The sequence below is a fragment of the Lynx canadensis genome, chromosome A2 (genome assembly GCF_007474595.2).
Source record: "Lynx canadensis isolate LIC74 chromosome A2, mLynCan4.pri.v2, whole genome shotgun sequence".
NCBI lineage: Eukaryota > Metazoa > Chordata > Mammalia > Carnivora > Felidae > Lynx > Lynx canadensis.
Window position 1 is genome coordinate 64,681,260 of NC_044304.2, and position 24,576 is coordinate 64,705,835.

General features: G+C 39.5%; 1 non-coding gene and 1 pseudogene across 1 annotated transcript; both read left to right on the forward strand.

Moving 5' to 3' along the window:
* The first annotated feature begins 5,506 nt into the window (after positions 1-5,506).
* On the forward strand, positions 5,507-5,644 carry LOC115509517. The gene has a single exon (XR_003967404.1). It is a non-coding gene; the product is annotated as a small nucleolar RNA SNORA7 (small nucleolar RNA).
* Positions 5,645-5,715: 71 nt separating this feature from the next.
* Positions 5,716-6,046, forward strand: LOC118517798 (annotated as a pseudogene).
* Positions 6,047-24,576: the final 18,530 nt, after the last annotated feature.

A 24,576-nucleotide genomic window follows, 5' to 3' on the forward strand; every position in this document is an offset into this window, starting at 1 on the left:
ATTATCCTGTCATCCTGGTTTCCAGTTTCTTCTTTGTACTAAAATAGGACAGGTGATATTGGAATGAAAAGTTCCTTCAAAATTGGAAAAAAATTTACCTATGATGTCAGGTACATCTAGAACCAGGTCTTTGGTGGAAATTGTTTGCCAAAATTGCCCATTCCTTCCTTGGCTATTGACTTATTCGGCACATCTACTACTTGTCCAGTTAAAGCTGATGACAAAGTTCCTCAGAATGTTATCCTCACAACTGAATTTTTTATAAGGAAATGTTTGTGTATAACAGCACTTTTGTAATTTTGAAATTCCACTGTACCTCTTTTATATCTCATTTTTCATTTGTAGTTTTCTTTTGTGTGTTTTTCTATATTTCCCCTATTTTCTGAAATGTTCAACTTTTTATTTTCAAAGAATTATTTCATTAAATTTAAAACCAACATACTGCTTTCAACTGGGCTTGTTATAAAAAAAAGTTTCCCACCTTAACCTTTATTTGAATCCCTCTCATTTTAACAAAGTGGGTAATTTAACAAACTGCCCTCAAGATCTGAAAGACTAAGCAGTGAAAATAAATGGAGGTATAAAAGTCCTAAGCAATATACCATAAAACCTCAAATTGCGAGTAACTTGTTCAGCGAATATTCTGCAAGACAGGCAAACATTTTTTTTTCCAATATATGAAATTTATTGTCAAATTGGTTTCCGTACAACACCCAGTGCTCATCCCAAAAGGTGCCCTCCTCAATACCCATCACCCACCCTCCCCTCCCTCCCACCCCCTATCAACCCTCAGTTTGTTCTCAGTTTTTAAGAGTCTCTTATGCTTTGGCTCTCTCCCACTCTAACCTCTTTTTTTTTTTTTCCCTTCCCCTCCCCCATGGGTTTCTGTTAAGTTTCTCAGGATCCACATAAGAGTGAAACCATATGGTACCTGTTTTTCTCTGTATGGCTTATTTCACTTAGCATCACACTCTCCAGTTCCATCCACATTGCTACAAAGGGCCATATTTCATTCTTTCTCATTGCCATGTAGTACTCCATTGTGTATATAAACCACAATTTCTTTATCCATTCATCAGGTGATGGACATTTAGACTCTTTCTATAATTTGGCTATTGTTGAGAGTGCTGCTATAAACATTGGGGTACAAGTGCCCCTATGCATCAGTACTCCTGTATCTCTTGGGTAAATTCCTAGCAGTGCTATTGCTGGGTCATAGGGTAGGTCTATTTTTAATTTTCTGAGGAACCTCCACACTGCTTTCCAGAGTGGCTGCACCAATTTGCATTCCCACCAACAGTGCAAGAGGGTTCCCATTTCTCCACATCCTCGCCAGCATCTATAGTCTCCTGATTTGTTCATTTTGGCCACTCTGACTGGCGTGAGGTGATATCTGAGTGTGGTTTTGATTTGTATTTCCCTGATGAGGAGCGACGTTGAGCATCTTTTCATGTGCCTGTTGGCCATCCGGATGTCTTCTTTAGAGAAGTGTCTATTCATGTTTTCTGCCCATTTCTTCACTGGGTTATTTGTTTTTCGGGTGTGGAGTTTGGTGAGCTCTTTATAGATTTTGGATACTAGCCCTTTGTCCGATATGTCATTTGCAAATATCTTTTCCCATTACATCAGTTGCCTTTTAGTTTTGTTGATTGTTTCCTTTGCTGTGCAGAAGCTTTTTATCTTCATAAGGTCCCAGTAGTTCATTTTTGCTTTTAATTCCCTCAGGCAAACATTTCTAACAAATTTTAACTTGATAAATGAGCAATGTCTTGCAATATGAGTTGTACGTGATGCTAAATATCACATGATCACAACTGAGCCAATGGTTCTCCCTCCCTCTCTCTCTCTCACTGCAGGATTGTGTGGGTGATCGTCTCCCATGTTCCGATGCTTGGTCTCAGGCCATGGTGTTTGGCAGAAATCGGTGATTTTTCAGCACATTGGAAGGTGCCCACAACTGGCACTGGTGTCTTTTCTGTCACTTCAAAGCACCTGTGGACAGTCCTTTGCTTTTCCAGACAAGAGTGAGCTTAGGAACACTTTGCTTCATTCTAGGTCAGGCTGCCTGCGAATATAGACCCTTTCCTCTGCTCCCTTATTGCCAGTTACAGTAAACACAGTCTATGACAAGAGTTTATTAATATCGTACTGTAGTCAACATCTGTGCGAGCATATACAATGGCCCTCATGCAGAAAAAGAGTCCATTGAGCTAATAGACAGCAGTGATTCTGTTAGTGATAGCAAAAGCCTCGCTACACAATAACCCTCCTCTCTCTTGTCTCCCTCACACCAGCCACAGAGGCTTTCAAATGTAAGTGCAGGTTAATTTATTTTTTAAAAATATTTTGTACTTTTGTATTATGTTGTATTACATCACAGTATCGTAACGTTTTATATGAATATTTTGGGGTTGTGGAATGAATCATTTGAGTCTCCATTATTTCTCATGGGGAAATTCGCTTTGATATACAAGCGCTTTGGATTACAAGCATGTTTCTGGAACGAATTATGCTCACAAAGCAAGATTTTACTATAATTGATATTCTCCAACTATTAGATCTGCATAGGCTTTTACACCCAAGAAAAGAGAGTATTTTTCACAAACACATGTAAGACATTCTAAAAATAGAGCCTGCATTAAACTGTAAACGTAGTCTCAATAAATTTCAAAGGTTAAGATGTCAGCTTGTGGCCAACTGGCATGTTCAGCCATGATGGTGCCTGTGCCTCCCCCAAAATCTAGACTCACGCTTCTTCCCACCCACAGAGCACAGGTTTCCTCTCCCTGAGTGAGACAACCTGAAGGCCTATCCAGTTATTACCTCCAGCTCCAAGTCTGAATGCTGTTTCCTCCAGCAGGCTCCTCTTGTGTGCAAAACATCAATACGATGACTGTAGTTCCAGTCTGCCAGACAGTCCCTGTCAGTGACTGTTGTCCCTGCCTCTCATTTGGTAAAATCAATTCAGATTTTTCATTTTTTTTTTTTATTGAAGAACTACCATTATTGACAGTTGCATTGAAATAAGCGAGGAGGGCATCAGTAGACATCTACGTTGTCATAGTCCTGTCTGGGTGTGCAACACAAGCAGCTAGCAGACCAAGTTTAACTTTAAATATGAAAGTGAACCAGTGATGATCTACCCTTTTTCATGAGTGTCATGCACGTGGATGTGCGTATAGCTCTATACGAGTTTATCTTGTTGGCCTCAGGTAACTGTCCCCATAATTAACATACAAAACTGATATTTTCTGTGTCTGTAAAGCCATGCCCATCCCCTATCATCCTTTTTTAAATGTTATTTATATGTTTTGAGAGGGAGAGAGAGAGCATGTGCTCTAGAGAGAGAGCCGGAGAGGGGCAGAGAGAGGAGAGAGAGAATCCCAAGCAGGCTCCATGCTGTCAGTGCAGAGCCTGAAGCGGAGCTCAATCTCACAAATCATGAGATCATGACCTGAGCTGAAATCATGAGTCATGTGCTCAATTGATGGAGACACGCAGGTGCCTCTATGCTCCCTCATCCTTAACACAGACAACCAGTAATCTGTTTTTAATACCTGTGGTTAAGTTATTCCACAAATGTCAGACATTTGTGAAATGCTTTTGGAATTTTATAATAAAACATTTAGACAAGAATGATTTTTTAAAGTAAATATTTAATGAAGAGTTAAATAATTAATTTGTATTTCTCAATCAACTTAATGGTGACTATATATCACACAAAATATTTGTGAGCATTTGCCAACTGCCATGTGAGCTGTAGTGTCACAAGAGACCATGAGAAAACCGAAGATAAAAATCTCATGGAGCACCACCATCTACTTTAAGAGTTAGAAAATATGCAAGAAGATGAACAATCAAGATGTATAAGTGCATTTCATATCATTCGATGAAACATGGCTTTTCATTTGGATCAAATGACCCTTGATTCTGTTGATCTGAAATTCCAAGATTTCTTGTCTGCAATTAAAAGTAAAGTGTTAGCTGGGGTGCCTGGGTGGCTCAGTTAGGTGTCTGACTCTTGATGTCAGTTCAGGTCATGATCTCATGGTTCACAGGATCAAGTCCTGTGTCTGGCTCCGCACTGACAGTGTCGAGCTTGCTTAGGATGCCCTCTCTCCTTCTCTCTCTCTGCCCCTCCCCTGCTCATACTCTTTCTCTCAAAATAAATAAATACACTTTAAAGAAAAGTAAAGTATTAGCTTTTCAATGTGTTGGCCCATTGGCAGAAGAACTTTGCAGACATAGAACCGATGTGAGCTTTGTATCAACGGCATCGTATGAATCAAACAAAAAAATATTTCAATTCAAGTAATGGTTCAAAGTTTTAGAGTAGTTTGTAGAATCAAAGTAAAGTTTTTGAGATTCAATTTGTTAAAAATGAAATATCTAGGGGCACCTGGGTGGCTCAGTCGGTTGGGTGTCCGACTTCGGCTCAGGTCACGATCTCGCTATCTCGCGGTCCGTGAGTTCGAGCCCCGCGTCGGGCTCTGGGCTGATGGCTCAGAGCCTGGAGCCTGCTTCCGATTCTGTGTCTCCCTCTCTCTCTGCTCCTCCCCCGTTCATGCTCTGTCTCTCTCTCTGTCTCAAAAATAAATAAACGTTTAAAAAAATTTAAAAAAAAATGAAATATCTATCATTTTCGTAAATTTTACTATAAATCCCATTCAAGAATTCAATGCTGGGGATAAAACTAACAGCTCTGCAGCTATATTCTGAATGCAAATTCTGATAAAGTGCAATGCTAAAGAAAACGAAGCTCATGAAGTTTACAAAGTAGAACTGTCCTTGGAATTGGTCACGGAGCAGAATAATTAATACGTACAAGCACGTACATTAGTTAATACGTTAGTATGTACAATACTAACAAGTTATGAGAGTCTACCAACCAAAAGAGAAAGTGGTTGTTGAGATTTATACATCCTTAGAATATTCATTCACTATGATTGTAAGTGAACTATGAACTTGTGACCACATCGATTTAAACAGGAAAGAAGAAGAAACCTCGGGCAGGACAGTGCTTTTTCCTTTTGGTGCCACCATTACTCAGATTGAGAAAACGATTGAAGGTGAAGGAATGGCTGTAAATCAGTTTGTCAACAAGTGTTGTCAATTTGGGTGATATTGCGTTCGAGAGCAGGTGGCAATCTGTAACCAAAACGATCCCACAGTGGAGTGCTAGAGATCTGTAGCCTTTTGTGTTTCGATAGATGGAATTATTGGAAACAAAGCTGCAAGCAAAGTGAAGACCAATCCAGTTACTTTGGATTGAGGAAAGCAAAGGAAGACGGGACAATTGCATTACAAGAGTCCAAACAATAGACTGGACTTTATGTTGAACATCTACAGCTATGTTGTGTATTGCCTAGCTAGGTAGAAGCGATATTGCCATAGAGCTCTTATTTTTATTTTGGATACATTCACATTCTCTACCAGAACAGAGTTGAAAGGGAGACGTTTCACAACCCGAACCATCTCAGAACAGTCAGAGGAATCAGGAGAAGATGGCCTCCCTGGATCATGTCTGGAGAGTGGCTAGCATCGTGCCAGCTTCAGAGACTGGAGGGAAAGCGAGCCCTTCAGAGGTTCTCATTCTATTCCCAGCTTGCTCAGCAGCTGGTGATGAGAAGATACCGCAACAATGATCGAGCCCTGAGCAGGAAAGCCCCCTCCAACGATCTTTGATACTATCTCTGCCTCTTTCTTGAAAGCATCATGGACGCCCTCAGACCTCTGGTGAAACACAAGATCATAAAAAGAGGACCATGAAGTTCATCCGGCACCGGTCAGACAGATACGTCAAAATTAAGCGTCACCAGCAGAAACCCAGGGGCACTGACGATAGGGTGCGCAGGGGATTCAAGGGCCAGATCCTGATGCCCAACGCTGGTCCTGGTGTGGCTTCCAGAAGTTCCTGGTCCACAACGTCAAGGAGCTTGAAGAGCTGCTGACAAAAGTGCAACTAATCTTATGTGCTGACACTGCTCCCAATGTCTCTTCTAAGAACGGCAGATCCATTGTGGGAATGGTGGTAAAATTGCAGTAAAACCATTCATTTAAAATGGATAGAGGCAAAAAAAAAAATAATAATGCCTAAGAAAGTATGTAGGCTTGCATACATACCATTTTAATGCAAAAATACTAGAATATTCTCCACTTAGCAGAATTTACTCTGAACTACCAGAGATTTTCCTCAATTAAAATATGTTCTGAAGAGCGACATCAATTAAAAGTGTCACCTCACACCTGTCAGAATGGCTAAAAGCAACAACACAAGAAGCCACAGGTGTTGGCAAGGATGGGGAGGAAAAGGAACCCTCGTGCACTGTTGGCGGGAATGCAAACTGGGTGCAGCCACCGTGGAAAATGGTATGAATCTTCCTCAAAAAGTTAAAAATAGATCTACCCTATGATCCAGGAATTGCACTACTGGTATTTACCCAAAGAATACAAAACAACTACTTTAAAGGGATACATCTACTCCAATGTTTATAGCAACATTATCAACAATAGCCAAATTATGAAAACAGCCCCAAAGTCCATCCACTGAAGAATGGATAAAGACAATGTGGTGTGTGTGTGTGTGTGTGTGTGTGTGTATTATACATATAAAATATAGACTGAAATATTACTGAGCCATAAAAAAGAGTGAAATCTTGCTATTTGCAACCACATGAATGGAGGTAAAGAACATAATGCTAAATGAAATAAGTCAGTCAGAGAAAGACAAATGCCATATGATTTCACTCCTATGCGGAATTTAAGAAACAAAAGAAATGAGCATCAGGGAGAAAAAGAGAGAATCAAACCAGGAACCAGACTCTTAACTATAGAGAACAAAGTGACGGTCACCAGAGGGGACAGTGGATGGGGGGTGGGTGAAAAAGGTGATGGTGATTGAGGAGAGCACTTGTCCTAATGAGCACAGGATATTGTACACAAATGCTGAGTCACTATATTGTACACCCGAAACTAATATCATACTGTCTGTTAACTAACTGAAATTTAAATAAAAACTTGGAAAAAAATATGTGTAGGAAGCAAGCTGTTAAGATGAACATTTTAGAATGTTTAGGAACAAATGGAACAAGTTTCAACAACATTGACATTAGTAAAACGTCACAGACTGCTTTTGGCCTGCACCGTCTCTTATATTTGACATGGTTGGCTTATGAATTTGGATTTGGGTCACATCTACCATACTTTGAACAGATAATTGTTCCAGACTTCACACACACACACAAAAGGGCCCAATTCATTTTATGAGGTTAGTGTCTTCTCAGTTCTTAAACCAAATGAGATTAGTGCAAATGAGCAAACATTTCTAGATCTATTTAACTTGTGAATATAGATGCAAACATTGTAAATCAAATGTAGGCAACTAAATTCGATGGTGTGTTTAGAAATATCTTATGATATTTAAATAAGTGGAGAAAAATTAACCTGGAGAGAGAACTGAACTTCATCAGTTTGATGAAGAATATAACAAAAGGTTTTAGTAAACACTCACGTGATGAAGGAAATGTAGACGCATTCCATTTAAGTTGGCAATGAAAAATAATATTCACGGTCACCACTTCGTTTAACCTAGTGTTGGTGAAGGATCAGACGAGAAGACAGAAAACCATACTTGTGTGCACATGACATGATTACGTATGCAGGAAAAACATCAGAATCACCAGATAAGCTATCAAAACCAAGAGCGTTCAGCCACTTTGGTTTATTCAAGCTTAGTCTACAAAATTCCACAACATTTCTACACAATAGCAAAAGTCCATCACATGGACCATCAGTTGCCATTATTCTTGGTAGTTGTTCTATAAAGTCACCACGAGTACTGGGTTAGCAAATACTGAACCATTGCTTAGAGGGGAAATACAAGGTTAAGTTCCAGCGAGCCTCTGGTTACATTTTCATTAATCAATCAATTCATAGCCTTGTTTTATGTGTGCTTCTGTTTAAGGACATCTTTTTTTAATTTTTTTTTTTTGAGAGAGAAAGAGACTGCTTGAGCCAGGGAGGGGGAGAGAGAGAGAGAGAGAGAGAGAGAGAGAGAGAGAGAGAGAGAGAGAGAATCCCAAGCAGACTCCACATTCAGCACAGAGCCCAACGTGGGGCTCAATCCCACAAACCGTGAGATCATGACCTGAGCCAAAATCAAGAGTCGGATGCTTAACCGACCGAGCCTCCCAGGCGCCCCTAAAGACTCTTATTTAATATATATTGTTGATTCACTGGCATCAAACTCACGGCCAACAGCGTTATAATTCGGTCACTGAAGCCTGAACAGAGCTTTTCTGACTGACACACGTGTTTTTGCACAAAGCAAATTACAGCCTTCTTGCATGAAATCTAGACAGCACTTTAGCACTATATTTGGGGGCATTTTAAACAGCAAAATCACCCACAAAAATGTGAAAAAAAGGTCACAAAATAGACCACAAGGAGCTCCTGTACTCGTTTACAGTAGGAGAGCTGAGAGAAGAAGGTGGGGGTGCTCTGTGTAACCTCAGCCAGAAAGACGAGTGAGGACCATTCAAATTCCTTGCCGCTCTGTGCGCGTCTGTGAGTGGAGAAGGGTGCTGTGAGTATTGGTCTGGAATTAGAGATAAGCTTTAGCAAAGTGGTGAACTACAAGTGCGGAATCTGTGAATAATAAGGATCAACTGTGTGTGCGCATATAAAACAGAAAACAGGACTACAAAACTAGCGAAAACATCGAAGTGGCTAGAAAACAGTGAAGACATCTACAGAGAAAATACTGAACTCTAATACAAGACACAGAAAATGATCCGAATAAATAAATCTTCCACATAAACTCCATAAAGGCATGTCTGTACATACACAAAATAATAGAGAATAAAAGAAAGCCAGGTCAATGGAGCAGAAGAGGTTCAGAGGAAAATTGGTGTGTATATGGTCAATAAAAGTGACACACTGGATGAATGTGGAATTTTTTGGAAGACAGCTTTGGAAGATAACTCATGACATAGAGAAAAATTAAGGAGCTCCGTACAATGAGGGCTTTAGATCAGTTCTATCCAATAGAAACGTAATGTGGGATATATACGCAATTTACAATTTTCTAGTTGCCACTTTAAAAAAGTAACAGGTGTAGTACCTTTGATGATATACTTTATTTAACCCATTATGTCCAAAATATTCTCGTTCCAACATGTAATCAATCTTTAGAAAATTATTGAATATTTTACCACTTTTTTCTTTCTAAGTCTTCAAAGTGTAGTGTATTTGGCATTTAGAATACGTTTTAATTCAACCTCTAAATTTCACTGCAAATAGTTTTATCTAGTCAGATTTTAGAAAATTTACAGTTAAAAAAGTCGATTCATATGACCAAGATGTTCCCAACATAATTTTTCAACAATTGAATTTCTCATGGAAAAAAAATCCTTTTAATGCAACACTTGTATCCACTTTGATAAAACTGCCTCACTTATTTTAGAAGGATTGATCTTAGGTGCGCCTGGGTGGCTCTGACGGTTAAGCTTCTGACTCTTGATCTCACCTCAGGTCATGAACTCGTGGTTCATGGGTTCGAGCCCGGAGTCCAGCTCTGCACTGATAGCACGGAGCCTGCTTGAAATTCTCTCTCTCCCTCACTCCCTGCCTCTCTCTCTTAATAAATAAATAAACTTTAAAAAAAAAAAGGATTGGTTTTACTTTGAAGCAAGCATATCAGTATCACTACTGTCTTTCCAAATGAAGTAAGTTCACTAACTCATCTATCAATGCAGCATCATTAAAATAGAATCGAATGGAGTATTGTATAATTTGAAAAGCAACTGTGTATGCATCAGTATCCACAAAGCATACTTCAAATTGTTCATGTGATTGTTGCAGCCAATTTAAATTATGCAGTAGAGAGCAACTAAAATCTGTATACAGTGATGCATGCTGGAAAACACATAAGATTGCTATTGTTAATTCGTGTTATGGAAAACGTCCTTTTTTACTGAAATTCTCATTCCTTTCTAGCTAAGTCACGAAAACACCTTTCTTCTTTTTGGAGCTATAGATTTCAGTCGCTCAGAGGTAGTGTGATATCAGTAAGAAAATGTGTATGACATCGCCAGTCTTTGACTATTGAATATTTGGCAAATGTCACTTGTGTTTCGAGAAATCTTGAACTGCAGTTAACAATGAAGAAAATCTTCACAAACACTCCCACCATTCAACCAACAAGCATTGGCAAATAACAAAGATTATTAATTGATTCATTTGCCTTTATATACTGAAAGATACTAATATGTTTATGATACTTTAAATTTTCTTCCTTCCTTCCCTCCTTCCTTTCTCTCTTTCTCTCTTTCTCTTTCTCCCTTTCTTTCTTTCTTTCTTTCTTTCTTTCTTTCTTTCTTTCAAGTAGGCTTCCTGCCCAACATGGAGCCCAACATGGGGCTTGAACTCACAACCCTGAGATCAAGACCTGAGCTGAGATCAAGAGTCAGACACTAAACTGACTCAGCCACCCAGGTGCCCCTATTTGTGATTCTTTGAGTAAAAGTATGAAAGCTTCAGACCACTGAGCAAAAGATTGTTTCAATATTTATCATACTGTAGAATGAAGCAAATAAGGGAGTTATCAGTCTCTTACTTTAATATATAGTGAATCTGGGGATGCCTGGGTGGCTCAGTCAGTTAAGCATCAGACTTCAGCTCAGGTCATGATCTTACAGCTCGTGGGTTCGAGCCCTGAGTCAGGCTCTGTGCTGACAGCTGGGATCCCGGAGCCTGCTTCGGATTTTGTGTCTCCCTCTATCTGCCCCTCACCCACTCTCACTCTACCTCTTCTTCAAAAATAAATAAACATAAAAAAATTTAATATCTAATGAATCTGGATTTTTTCACCTAGTGTAGCTGGAGCACTGTCTGTCTTAATAAGAGCTCGAATTTTTCATGTGTGTCTGAAATTATTCTTTGAAAAAAGTAAAATGTTCAAAAAATGTCAATGGTATCTCTGGCACAAGTCAAAGTTTTAGATGGTGAATTCACAAAATGTCTATGTTCATGTGGAAGTTCTTGGAGAAAGAAATAACAAAGGAATGAGTCGAGTAACATCTCGTATTAGGTGAGTCACCTAAAGCTAAAACGTGTGCTTACAATTTTTCAAAATGTTTAATCAACTGATCGTTGATGTGCTTAGAAAAGTATTGCATTCTATGGGTTGTTTGGTGGCTTATCCGAAGATCTTACACTTTTTTGTCTTTCCCTTGTAACTTTCTGACAACTTAGTCATTCCTGTAACTTCATCATTTCTTTTACCATATTACTGTCTAAAACTTCTTTTTTTTTCTGCTCAAGAATTTAAGCTATTCTAAGTCCAGTCTATCAAAAGTTGCTGGTCATTTACTTCTGATTTCAGGTGATTAATTCTTGCCAATTATTTTTTGATTGATGAGAGGAAACACCTTATCAAATTCACTATGTATTTACTAAAAATATACTTTAAGGGGCACCTGGGTGGCTCAGTTGGTTGAGCATCTGACTTTGGCTCAGGTCATGATCTCACAGCTCATGGGTTCAAGCCCTGCATCGGGTTCTGTGCTGACAGCTCGGAGCCTGGAGCCTGCTTCGGATTCTGTGTCTCCCTCTGTCTCTCTCTCTGCCCCTCCCCCACTGGCACTCACTCTCTTTCTCTCTCTCTCTCTCTCTCAAAAATAAATAAACATGAAAATATATATATATTTTAATATTATCCACATTATGTTTAAAATTTACTTTTTTCCCCTTGGCTAGAACAATTTATAATCGCCATTTGTCATAAACTTTGTGACATTTCTGTGTCATTTTTTTTATGGTTCCAATTGTAGTGCACTCCTCTGAACTTCCACTGGTTGCTGCAACAGGAGTGCAGCTTCATTTTTTTTTTAATGTTTATTTCTTTATTTTGAGAGAGAGAGAGAGTGTACGAGGGAGTGGCAGAGAGAGAGGGAGAGAGAATCCCAAGCAGGCTCTATGCGGTCAGCACAGAGCCCTATGTGGGGCTTGATCCCACGAACTGTGAGATCACGACCTGAACTGAAACCAAGAGTTGGACACTCGACCAACTGAGCCCTGCAGGTGCCCCAGTAGTATGGCTTCATTTTAAATGCCAAAATCTGGCCACACTTATTTGTAGACTAGAATAATAAACTAAAAACATTAATTAATGATAATTTTAAAATATGGATCAATAATTGTAATTTGCACAATATCACTCTAACTCTTACTGTCTTTATAACATATTTAAAGAAACACACTTCAGTGTTACATCAGTGCATAGAAAAATCATTTGAACTAAATCAGTTGATGGACATCATATAGATCAGTCATACATTTATGTGTAATAATGGAAGTGACACGTTTGCCCAACCTACACACCGCAATAGAACAATATCCTACATTGTGCAATAATTAAATGTATGCCTGTCAAAACAATAAGTTAAGGGGTGCCCGGGTGGCTGAGTTAGTTAAGCATCCGACTTTGGCTCAGGTCATGATCTCATGGTTCATGAGTTCGAGCCCCGCGTCGGGCTCTGTGCTGACAGCTCGGAGCCTGGAGCCTGCTTTGGATTCTGTGTCTTCTTCTCTCTCTCTGCTCCTTCCCTGCTTGTGCTCTCTCTCAAAAATAAATAAACATTAAAAAAAGCCAATAAGTTGAACATCATGGAAAATATTTTATTCTGCTTCAGTTTTTATTTCAGTTAATTAAAACCAAACAAATTGAAAATTCATTTCCTCAGATGCCCTGGTCACCTTTCAAGTGTTGAAGAGCAACATCTAGCACGATTTTTCCATGAATTATAAATTTAAATGTGAAAGAGAAAACTATAAACTTAATTGAGGAAACTGTAGGGCCCCACACAATTTGTGATCTTGAAGAGTAACACAAATGTAAAACTTAAGTTAAAAAAAAAATAAAACACCTGTTATGAGATCATATTCAAATTAAGCATTTCTGGGGTGCCTGGGTGGCTTAGTCGGTTAAACATCCGACTTTGGTTCAGGTCGCGATCTCGTGGTTCACGGTTCGAGCCCCGAGCCGGGCTCTGTGCTGAGCGCTCAGAGTCTGGAGCCTGCTTCGGACTCTGTGTCTCCTCCTCTCTCTGCCCCTCCCCAGCTCACGCTCTGTCTCCCTCTCAAAAATAAATAAACATTTAAAAACATGTAGGAAAGAATAAAATTCAGCATTTCTGTGCCATGACTAAAACCATGGACAAAGTTTAAAAGATAAAATTAGAAAGAAAGACGAAGTCAAGCCTTAGTAGAAATTGGAGATGTGCAACGTCTCCTCCAGTGCTGGGAGAAGTAGATACTGATTTTCATCGCCATGGAGGGCAATCCAGCACCACTGATCAAGAATAGTCACTACAACCCAGTAGTCCGTGGGGCACATACCTGAGGGTGCTCTAGACAGTAGTCCCCACGGAGGCAGGGAGCTGGATGCCACAAGGAACTTTATCCAAGAAAAGCAGATAGGTGAAATGTGGTAGATGTCTGCCACGGAAGATTATTTCATAGCGGAACCCAGTTCAATGTACCTAGTGAAACACAGAGAAATCGTTGATTTATTTTTTACGTTTATTTATTTATTTTTGAGAGAAAGCACGCTCACGCATGTGTGCACTAGTGGGGGAGGGGCAGAGAGAGAGAGAGCGTGAGCGAGTGAATCCCAAACAGGTTCTGCACGGTCATTGCAATGCGCCCAGTTCACCAACTGTGTGAGATCATGACCTCAGCCAAAGTAGGATGCTGAACCCACTGAGCCACCCAGGCAGCCTTCACAGAGAAATCTTTTAAAGCAGTCCTTAGTGGGGGGGGGGGGGGAGGGTATTATAGAGATTACAGATTATATTATACCGTGTGGATAAATTAAAACTATATGCTCATGAGATACCAGTACACATTTTGAAAGGAAACTTCCAAACTAAATATTCAACACATCAGAATGATTGTTTGTAGGGCGAGAGCAGTGACAGTGAGGTAGACTAATGATTATAATGTGTCATAAAGGAGGGAGTGTGGTTAATTAAATCTTCTCTTTTTGAAGTCCAAGAAAATTGTTTTCAAATATACTGGATTTCATTTCTGGCAGTATGACAGGATGTCCTGAGATATGTTTCCACCAAAACAAACAAACAAACAAAATTTAGTGTAAAGTGTCTTTAAAAATATTTTTTAATGTATTGCTCAGAAGCAAATAGGAAAATGGAAAAAGAGTCCAAGGATGTGAGCAATCACGAGCCTGGTCCCTTCACCCCCACAAGTATCAGTGGAATCCTTGAAATGGAAGTTTTGGTTTGATGTCCACACATGGAACAAAGAGATAAGTCTAATTCTTTCCCAGATGGGGGCACCAACCAGATGCCTACTTAAAGTCAAAAGCCAGAAAGATAAGGTAATTTAGAAGCAAACACAGGGGCAATACTATGTAGAAGGGGAAAAATTCATCACTCCTACCTGGCTTTCATGTTCATTTTTAACTCAAAGTCCAGATATCTCTATAGTTTGAAAAGCCTCAAGGCAGGAATCCAAATGGCCCCAGGTTACTAATATGCATACTTTCCTGTAAGAAAAGACGAATAAATCATTTCCAGGCAACACAATTCCCACCTAGTGGGATTCGCAAAAAATTCCCACTGATAAATTTCAAAGGAGCATCATAAAACATGAATAACTTATCGTGAGTAAAAAGTAGTTGACAACAAAATGTGACCAGGAATATTGTAAAAAGGAAAGAAGCATGTCGGACTTCTGAAAAATTTTTATTTTTATTATTATTTTTTTAATGTTTATTCATTTTTGAGAGAGATAAAGTGTGAGCTGGGGAGGGGCAGAGACAGAGGGAGACACAGAATCCAAAGCAGGCTCCAGGCTCCGAGCTGTCAGCACAGAGCCCGCCGTGGGTCTCGCACCCACGAACTACGAGATCATGACCTGAGCCAAAGTCGGACACTTAACCGGACTGAGCCATCCAGGCGCCCCCTGAAAAATATTTTCAAGTACTAAGATTAAAAATACAATAAAACTACAATACAGTACAATGATAGCCAGCAGATTAGATACAGCTGAAGACAGAATTATTTTCCCGATAATCACATTTGAAGAAATCATTGATGCTGCCACACAGAAAGAAAACTAGATGCTTTATAAATATAAAGATGTATTAAGGGACATGAAATATTAGATTGTAATGGCTTAACACACATCTGTTCAGAGTCTAGATGCAGAGAATACCTTAAGTGGAAATGGCTGAGGATCTTCTGGAACGGATTGTAAGAAACCTCTCTTTGGATTTGGCTAGCCCAGGCAATGTCAAGCAAAATAAAATAAAGCTTATACTGAGATACAAAATGCTGTTTCAGAACACCAAAGATAAGGATCTGAAAACTAGAGAAAAGACAAATACCTAAAAATAAATGGCAATCCCACTGACAGCTGACGTAGCGACGTGGCAACAATTGAGACAAAAGCGGAAGATGGGAGAATGATATCACTGAGGTGCTGGCAAAAAGAAGTCAATGTGAAGTTGTATGTCTGGGGAAACTCCCTTTAAAGAACAAGAGAAAAATAGAGATTTTTCTCTGAGAAGAAAAAACTGATCTCTCAACACCCACCAAAGACAGTTCAACAGAATGGTCTTTGAAAAGAAGGAAAGTGAACTCTGATGGATAATGTGACCCGCAGGAAGAAATTATGGGCAAATGTATTGTTATATTTGAAGGGAAAATCTAAGCAACAATGAACTACTTGACAAAATAATAATATAACAGCAATATTTAATTTTAGGGACTTGATAAAAGCAGAGTTAATCTAAAATACTGAACCAAAAATCAAAAGCATATTAATCTTAGATCTTGGCATTGTTTAGGAGGAAGGCGGATGTATTGGTGAGCTTTCTTCATTATTCCTCTTAAAATTTCTAAGATGATCACTAAAAAATAGACAAAGTATGTAAGTTCTAAAGGAATCAGAGAAGAAAGAAGAAGAATGAGAAATTTGAAAACCCAATTGAACTGAGAGAGGACAAAAAAGGAAAGGACAAGAGGAGGGGGGGTATTAAAAGCACAAAATAGCAGTAGAAATACATCCAACTACTTTAAAATAAAAATAAAAGTAAGTGTACTACTGTCACAGGTCAGGTTCCCCAAGAAGTAGATCTGAGATAGAGATTTGCATGCAGGAAATTCACTAGCAAATGCTCTCAGAATCAGCTCCTGGGGGAAATAGAATGAGAGAAATAGAATCAGGAACAAGTTATTTAGCTGTGCAAGTCACAACAAAAGCCTTAGCTAAAACCACAGGGGTCTTTGGGAGTAGGATGGCCCTCCAGAGATAGCACAATAGGGGCTTGGAGAGATGGGACTTTCATGGCCTTAGAGTGACCAGGCATTGGACGTGGGTTACCCTGAGAAGATGTGACCTTGAGCGAGGTGCCTTTCGGTAGCTGAAAGCAAATCTTGAAGAAGAACAGAACTGAGTGCTGGAAGCCACTACCAAGCCCAGCAGCTTTGGGAAGGGTCCTTCCCTAAGAAAAGAAACTTGTCTATGCCCCAAGCAGTCAACACAACTAAGCATTCCATTAGCAGAATATATAATGACAAAGAATTCCAACTATATGATGTTTACAAAACACCTACCCGAAATGTAAAGACATCAGAAATAAAAGAGTGGAAGAAGAATGATGGGACAACACTGAAATGGTTGTAACCATATTAAAAGAATAAAAAAGAAAAGAAAATTGATCTAGAGATTAAATAGGAAAGAAAAAAATGATTGATAAGATCAAAGTGAGTCAATAAAACTCAATTCACCTGGAAGATATAACAGCTAAACCTATATGCATCTAACACCATGGATTCAACTCTACAAAGTTCAAACCTGACATAAATGCAAGAAGAAAATGTCAAGTCGATCTTCATAATGGTAGCATATTTGTAACACAACTCAATTTTATTGATAGATCAGGCCAAAATATTCGTGAACATTTAGGATATTTCAGTCACGTAAGTAACAATGTGACCTTAGCACATGAACCATTGTGTCCAAGAACTAAAGAACACAGCTTTTTTGGCTCCATGAAGGAAACTTTGCAAAAAGTACCTAAATACTAAGGGCAGAGAGCAATTCTTAATAAATGCTGACATCAGCGCAGTTTATAACAAAAAGATAACTGAGATGCATGTAATTTATGACATTTAAATCACAATTCCAAATAACTTCTCTATTAAAGAGTCAACGATTTGGGGGATATCACTAAAATTTTTAACTGAACTTTATTAATTAAAATGCTACCTAACAAAACACATAGGCATTTCATACCCATTAGGATGGGTACTATTAGAAAAAAAGAAAAGAAGAAAGAACAGGTTTTGGTGAGGTTTGGAGAAATCAGAACCTTGTATACTATTAGAGAAAATTAAAACGGTCTACAGCCTCTGTGGAAAACAGTATGGTAGCTCTTCAGAAAAGTAAAAATACATTTACTGCATGATCCAGCAACTCTACTTCTGGGTCGATGCTGAAAAGAATTGACACAGTGTCTCAAAGAGATATTTGTACACCCATATTCATAATAGCACTACCCACAATGGCTAAAACATGGAAGCAACCCAAGGGTCTATCAGAGGATGAGTGGATAAGCAAAATGTTGTATATACATACGATGGAAGATTATTCGGCCTTAAGAAGGGCATTCTAACACCTGCTCCAACAGAGATGAATCTTGAGGCCATGATGCTGAGGAAAATAAACCAATGAAAAAAACACAGACTGTAGGATTCCACTTCAGGAAGTTATATAGGGTAGTCAAGATCATAGAGGAGGCATGGTGGTTCCCAGGGACTGGCGGGGACAGAAGAATGGAAGGTTAGTGTTTCACGGGAACAGAATCTTAGTTTTGCAAGATGAAGAAACTCCGGGGATGGAGAGTGGTGATGGCTGCACAAAAATATGAATGTACTTAATCCCAGCGAACTGTGCCATAGAATTGTTAAGACTGCAAATTTTACGTTATGTGTATTTTACCACAATAAAAAATTTGGAAAAAAACCACATAGCATGCACCTAAAATGATATGTAATAGGAAATGTATAGACTTCAAAGCTGAGGAAAAAATGAAATAACCATCTTATTTCAGTTGGGGAAATAACAGTGGAATCAACACAAAGAAAGTAGGCAGAAAAAAAATTATGATAAAAACAGAAGTCATGAAACAGAAAACTAAGGAAGGATGGATGAGACCAACACAGCAGATTCTTTAAATTCTCGCATATTTAAGAAATCTTTAGTGACATTTCTCACATTTACAGAAGAGAATGCACAGAAGTAACTTAAAAATTTTTTTTTAATCTTTATATTTTTGGGACAGAGAGACAGAGAGACAGAGACAGAACACGAGCAGGGGAAGGGCAGAGAGAGAGAGACAGAATCCGAGGCAGGCTCCAGGCTCTAAGCTGTTAGCACAGAGCCCGACGGAGGGCTCAAACCCATGAACCATGAGATCATGACCCGAAGCAAAGTTGAACGCCCAACCGACTGAGCCACCCAGGCGCCCCCCAAAAGCAACTTTTGAAAAAGAAAAGGAACCCAACCATAGATGCCACAAATAATGAAAAGAAAGTGGTAAGTACAACTTGGTTCCAATATAATACATAAACCAAAAGATAACGGACCCATTTCTAGAAAAATATAACTTCACCAAATTACTCAAGGAGCTTAAAAAAATGAAACAGTCCCATAACCATTAAATAAATGGAATCAGTGACCTAAAATATATATATATATATTTAAATTTTTTTAACGTTTTATTTATTTTTGAGACAGAGAGAGACAGAGCATGAATGGGGGAGGGTCAGAGAGAGAGGGAGACACAGAATCTGAAACAGGCTCCAGGCTCTGAGCAGTCAGCACAGAGCCTGACGCGGGGCTTGAACTCACGGACCACGAGATCATGACCTGAGCCGAAGTCGGACGCTTAACCGACTGAGCCACCCAGGCGCCCCCTAAAATATATTTTTTAAAAGAACACATCTGGGACGCCTGGGTGGCTCAGTCGGTTTAGTGTCCGACTTTGGCTCAGGTCATGATCTCACAGTTCATGGGTTCGAGCCCTGCATCAGGCTCTGTGCTGACAGCTCGGAGCCTGGAGCCTGCTTCGGATTATGTGTCTCCTCTCTCTCTCCTCCTCCCCCACTTGTGCTCTGCCTCTCTCTCTCTCTCTCTCTCTCTCTCTCTCTCTCTCTCTCTTTCTTTCTCAAAAATAAATAAAAATTTAAAAAAAAGGAAGAACACATCCTACTTGATAATTGTGCCAGTGAACTTCAGCTGACATTGAAAGAACAAATAATTCTAGTCTCACACCATCTCTTTTAGAATATGGAAAAAAGCATATTGCTCAACTGAGATGATGGAGCTAACTTCCCCTAAATATCAAAAACAGACAACACAGAAAATGGAAAAGAAACATCCAGGCCAATCTCACTCATCTCTACAGATTCAATAATTCTAAAAATAGAGAGAGACAGAGACAGAGAGTCAGAGAGAAAACCAAATCTAACAGTGCATAAAATGTTAATGTTATGGCTAAGTAGAATTGAATCTTGGGAATATGAGGCTTGGCATCAGAAGACTCATTGGTGGGGGGAAAAACATTAATAGATAAATGGGAAAAAATAAGAACAATAAAATTCAATATTCAGGAAAACGGGGCTTAGAATAATAGAAAATGAAGAAGTCTTAAGCTAATAAAAAGTGGTTATTAAAAACCTAGGGAAAACATTATATGTCATCATGTGCTGTTAAAATGAGTAAGAAGGCAACCGTCCCTAATATCACACTGCCCTTCAAATTATACTGGGGGCTGTAGCCAGCTGGGAAAGACAAGAAAAGGAAACAAAGAGTAGAGAATTTTAGTGGGCAGAACAAAGCTATCATTATTTGTAGGTAATATAATGCACTATATAGGAAACCCAATGGAATCTGCTGATGAACTACAAGAATTAATAACAGAATTGTAAAGGAATGTTAAATACAAAACAAACAAAAGAAAGTCCATGGCATTTGTACATCCCAGTCAAATGGATACCCATACCTCTATGTGGAAATGTAATGTCAAATATGACAAGAGTGTAATGTCAAATAATACGTAAATGTCTTCCTATATACAATAGAAAACAAAAAATGTAAAATACCTGGGAATACATACAATAGAGCAAGTGTAAATGTAGAAGGTCCACACAAAGAAAATGACATACCTGGGGGCACCTGAGTGGCTCAGTCGGTTAAGCATTTGACTCTTGGTTTTAGCTCAGATCATGACCTCATGGTTTCATGAGTTTGAGCCCCATGTTGGAATCTGGGCTCACAGTGTGGAGCCTGCTTGGGATTCTCTCTCTCTCTCTCTCTCTCTCTCTGCCCTGCCCCTACTTGTGCTGTCTCTGTCTCTCTCAAAATAAATAAATAAACTTTGAAAAAACAAAAAGAAAAAGAAACTAGAAAATGAGATACCTGTAAAGGAGGACAATATAATAAAGATGTTAGTTGTCCTTAGAGTGATCTGTGTGTCCCATGCAAACTTCCAACGGTGCTATTTTCTGCATCAAGCTGACTCTACAATTTGGGTATCGCCAACAATATTGACTGGGTATCGCCAACAGTCAATAAGAGCATGGTTGAAGAACACAAGGTGGGGGGAGACGCCTCACCGTGTATCAAGACACATTGTAAACAATATGACTAAGACAGGTTTCTTTGGTGCGGAGATAAACAAAGGGACTTATGCAACAGAAGACAGGACTCAGAGACAGACTTAGACAAAGACAGAAACCTGATTCGGATCGACATTGGAGAATGTTGGAAAATGGTGCAGAAAATGACTTTTACATGGGGAAGAAAATGAGCTAGCGTCCCTCTCTCACATGACCCACAAAAATCTTGTTCAAGGTAAATTTATGACATAAATATTAGAAGCTGAACTGCAAAGCTTGAAGATAATGTAGAATACTATGACCCAGAGAGGGGAAGACTGCTTAAAGAAGTGGAAAGCACATTCCATCAGAGCAAGTGGTTGGCCAGTTGGCCTTAAAATTAAGGTACGACGAAGATATGAAAAGGTAATGCATATTGGGATAAGGTATTTGCAACACTCATCCCTGAGCAAATATTTTTCTTAAAAAATGTCAATAACTCCCAACATATGAGTAACAAAAATGACCAACAATCCAACAGAAAACTGGGAAAATTCTTTCAATGGACACTTTGAGGGGAAAAATATATGAAAATGTTGACTCTCGCTAATCATAAAGGAAATTCTAATTGAAATGACAATAATGTTAGTTTTGCCACTAGATTGGCATTAAGGTTGAGGCCTGACAATATCAAGAGTCAGCAGCACTGTGGAATGGGGATGTAGGGGTACTTTCCATGCCTGAAAGGCAGGAGGGCAGCTGTATACTAACACATAAAGGGGGTGTGCCTGTGGTACAAGAGTCAAGAGTAAAGGCCAGCAGGAGGGCAAAGAAGCCAAGTGTTCCTAAGCTCTTGAGTCCCTAGGTCAAAGCAAAACCAGCCACACTTACTGTATTTGTCATGAATTCATTCAGTGGACCTGAAACTCATGACCAAACTTCAGTATCTGACATCAGAATAACCCAAATTACAGAATCACAGAATCGTGCAAACCAGACACCACTTCTTTTTGCTATCGTGGTGAGAGCTACATAGTTAACCAAACTACAAAATAAATATTGTCTCTAATGTGATTGTTAAAGTCACTAAGCTACTGATTACAAAAGTAGCCAGCATTTGTGAAATGCTTTATCACATTCTGCAAGCCACATACAAGTTTATAAAATATTGTGATGGGTAGTACTTAAAAACATATGCCAGGGAATTTTTCAGTCTTTTTGTTTTGGGGGTTTTGTTTGTTTTTTGTTTTTTGTTTTTGTTTTTGTTTTGTTGTTGTTGGGTTTTGTTGTTTTTTGTTTTTTGTTTTTTACATAGGTCCTTCTGAGCTTTAATATCCATATCCTTCTGGCAAATTTGCCCCACTTTTCTGCATTACAATTTCTCAACTGTTTAAAGAGGAAAGGGATAATACACTGGCAACTAAATCCAGCTAGTCTTGAAATTCTAACATTCTGGAAGACACCACGGATTAGTGGCAAGTCTGCAAGGCTTCTTGGTTACGTATTGAACTTTACAATCCTAACTATGTCATAGGAGGAAGATATTGGGTTGTGTTTCTTCTGGCATCCCTCTACCTACTTCTCTGCTTTTCAGTAAATCTGAGCCAAGCATTAGTGGTGCAAGTTCTGGGGCTTTGGAGTCAGGCAGAGCTGGATTCCTCGTGTAAGCAAGTTACTGTAATTCTCTTAAGCCTCAGGTTTATTATCTCTAAACTAAGTCTAGATAATATCCTCCCAGAAGGCTCGATGCCGGGATTAAGCACATAATGTCTCTCAAATGCCCAGCCAGTTCTTGGAACAGAGAAGCCCTCAGTGTGTTCCTGACCAGTCCGCCTCCATTCCTGTCCTGATAAGCTCTCAAAGCTCCAGAGAACGAGAGAGGCATCCATAGAACAGGCTCAAAGAGTGTCCCATTGGGGCAGATACCATATCATCCCACTGCTAGTGGCTCTGCTATTGGCCCGTGCTCACTCTCCCTTCCTGGTCCCCTGTGGGCCCTCCAGGGGCTTGAGTCTTGTCATCCAACATCACCTCTGCTCCCCGGAATCAGGTGCACATCTCTGCCCTTGGGCACCTACCTCCATGGAATGCCATTAGACACCTGCTACTCTGGCCTTTGCTGGCGTGCTCCCAAGACCTCCCACAAATATCACAAGCACAGCTAGACACCAAACATATCCTTTCCCCAACTGTCCCCCCTTCAGAATGCCCCAACCACATGCTCTCTGCTTCATTTCTGCCTGACTGGTAACATGTTTGCCTGAGGCAGTAGAACATCTCTATATGTTTGTGCAAACAGAATTTTGCTTCTCTGAATTGTTTAGGGAATGAACATGTTTCAGGCATGTTAAAGTATGGACGGTTCAAGACTTTTGTCATTATATCTGCCTCTCAAAGCTTCCACTGCTTTATCTCGCCGTGTTCCTCATTACTGTCTAATCTCCAACTGGTCATTCCCTGCCAACTTCTCTTGCTGGCTTCTAACTTCCCTGGACACTGGACACAGGATCTTGGACATGGCTCCCCGAGTTCTGATCTGACAGCCTGTCACTTGCCTTATGGACAGTCAATCTGGTCTTTAATGCACCCCGGCCCTCTTCATTAAATCCTATGCTAAGCTGTAGGAATGATGATACTCTTTCCTCTAAAATCCTAAAGCACCAAAGAGATAGATCATTTGGTCCTTTGTGATATTGTTCTTGCTTCACCCCCACTACTTTTGCAAATGTATCTGTCGTTCCAAACATATCGACGTGTCTGCGGTGTTTTAAATTGGCCATGTTCTTTCTTTTTAAAAATAAGATGTTTTTCGGAAAAAAATTTCAAAATACAGAAATCTTCAAGGAAACTACTAAGAACCCCCCCTCACCATAATCATATGAAACTAGGTTGCTGACATGGTGCTCCATCAACTGTCAAATGTGTCAGAGCATATATTCCATAAACAAAGAAATTACCCTATAAATCTTCTCTATAAGACCATAAAAATAGGAAATAAACATTGATAAGTTACTATCATTCAAGCTACAAACCCTGTTCAATTCTTAGCAACTGGCCCAGGAATGTCCTTTACAGCCAACGGATCAAATGTAGAATCATGTGCCACGTTTACTTATAATTCCCCTTTAGTCTCTTTCAACCTGGAAAACTTAGTAATTCCCTGTCGCGTTCTTGACATGTTTGAAGAGCAAGGGCCTGTTATTCTAGGAATTCCTCCCTGTTGGTATTTGCCTGGCATCACCTGATGGTTTGTGCACTGTGGATGGTCTATCACCTGAGATACAACCTTGATTTGTCCCGTTACTGGTGACATTAACAACTGATTGGTTGAGGTGGCATCTGCCAGTTTCTTCACTGTAATTTTCTTATTCTTTCCCCCACTTTTTTTATTAACAATCATTTTCTGTGTAGCTACTTTGAGAATATGTAAATATCCCATGCTTACCAAAGTTATAATTTATTCATCTAGTTTTCATTTATATCAGTATGGGCTCATGGTTTCCTCTTTAATTCAATGGGTTCTAATCTATTACAATCCTTATTTGATGCTCAAAATTTTCTATATTATTTTAAATGTTTATTTATTTATTTATTTTTTCAACGTTTATTTATTTTTGGGACAGAGAGAGACAGAGCATGAACGGGGGAGGGGCAGAGAGAGAGGGAGACACAGAATCGGAAACAAGCTCCAGGCTCTGAGCCATCAGCCCAGAGCCCGACGCGGGGCTCGAACTCCTGGACCGCGAGATCGTGACCTGGCTGAAGTCGGACGCTTAACTGACTGCGCCACCCAGGCGCCCCTTAAATGTTTATTTTTGAGACAGAGAGAGAGAGAGAGAGAGAGAACGTGAGCTGGGGCAGGTCAGAGAGAGTGGGAGACACAGAATCC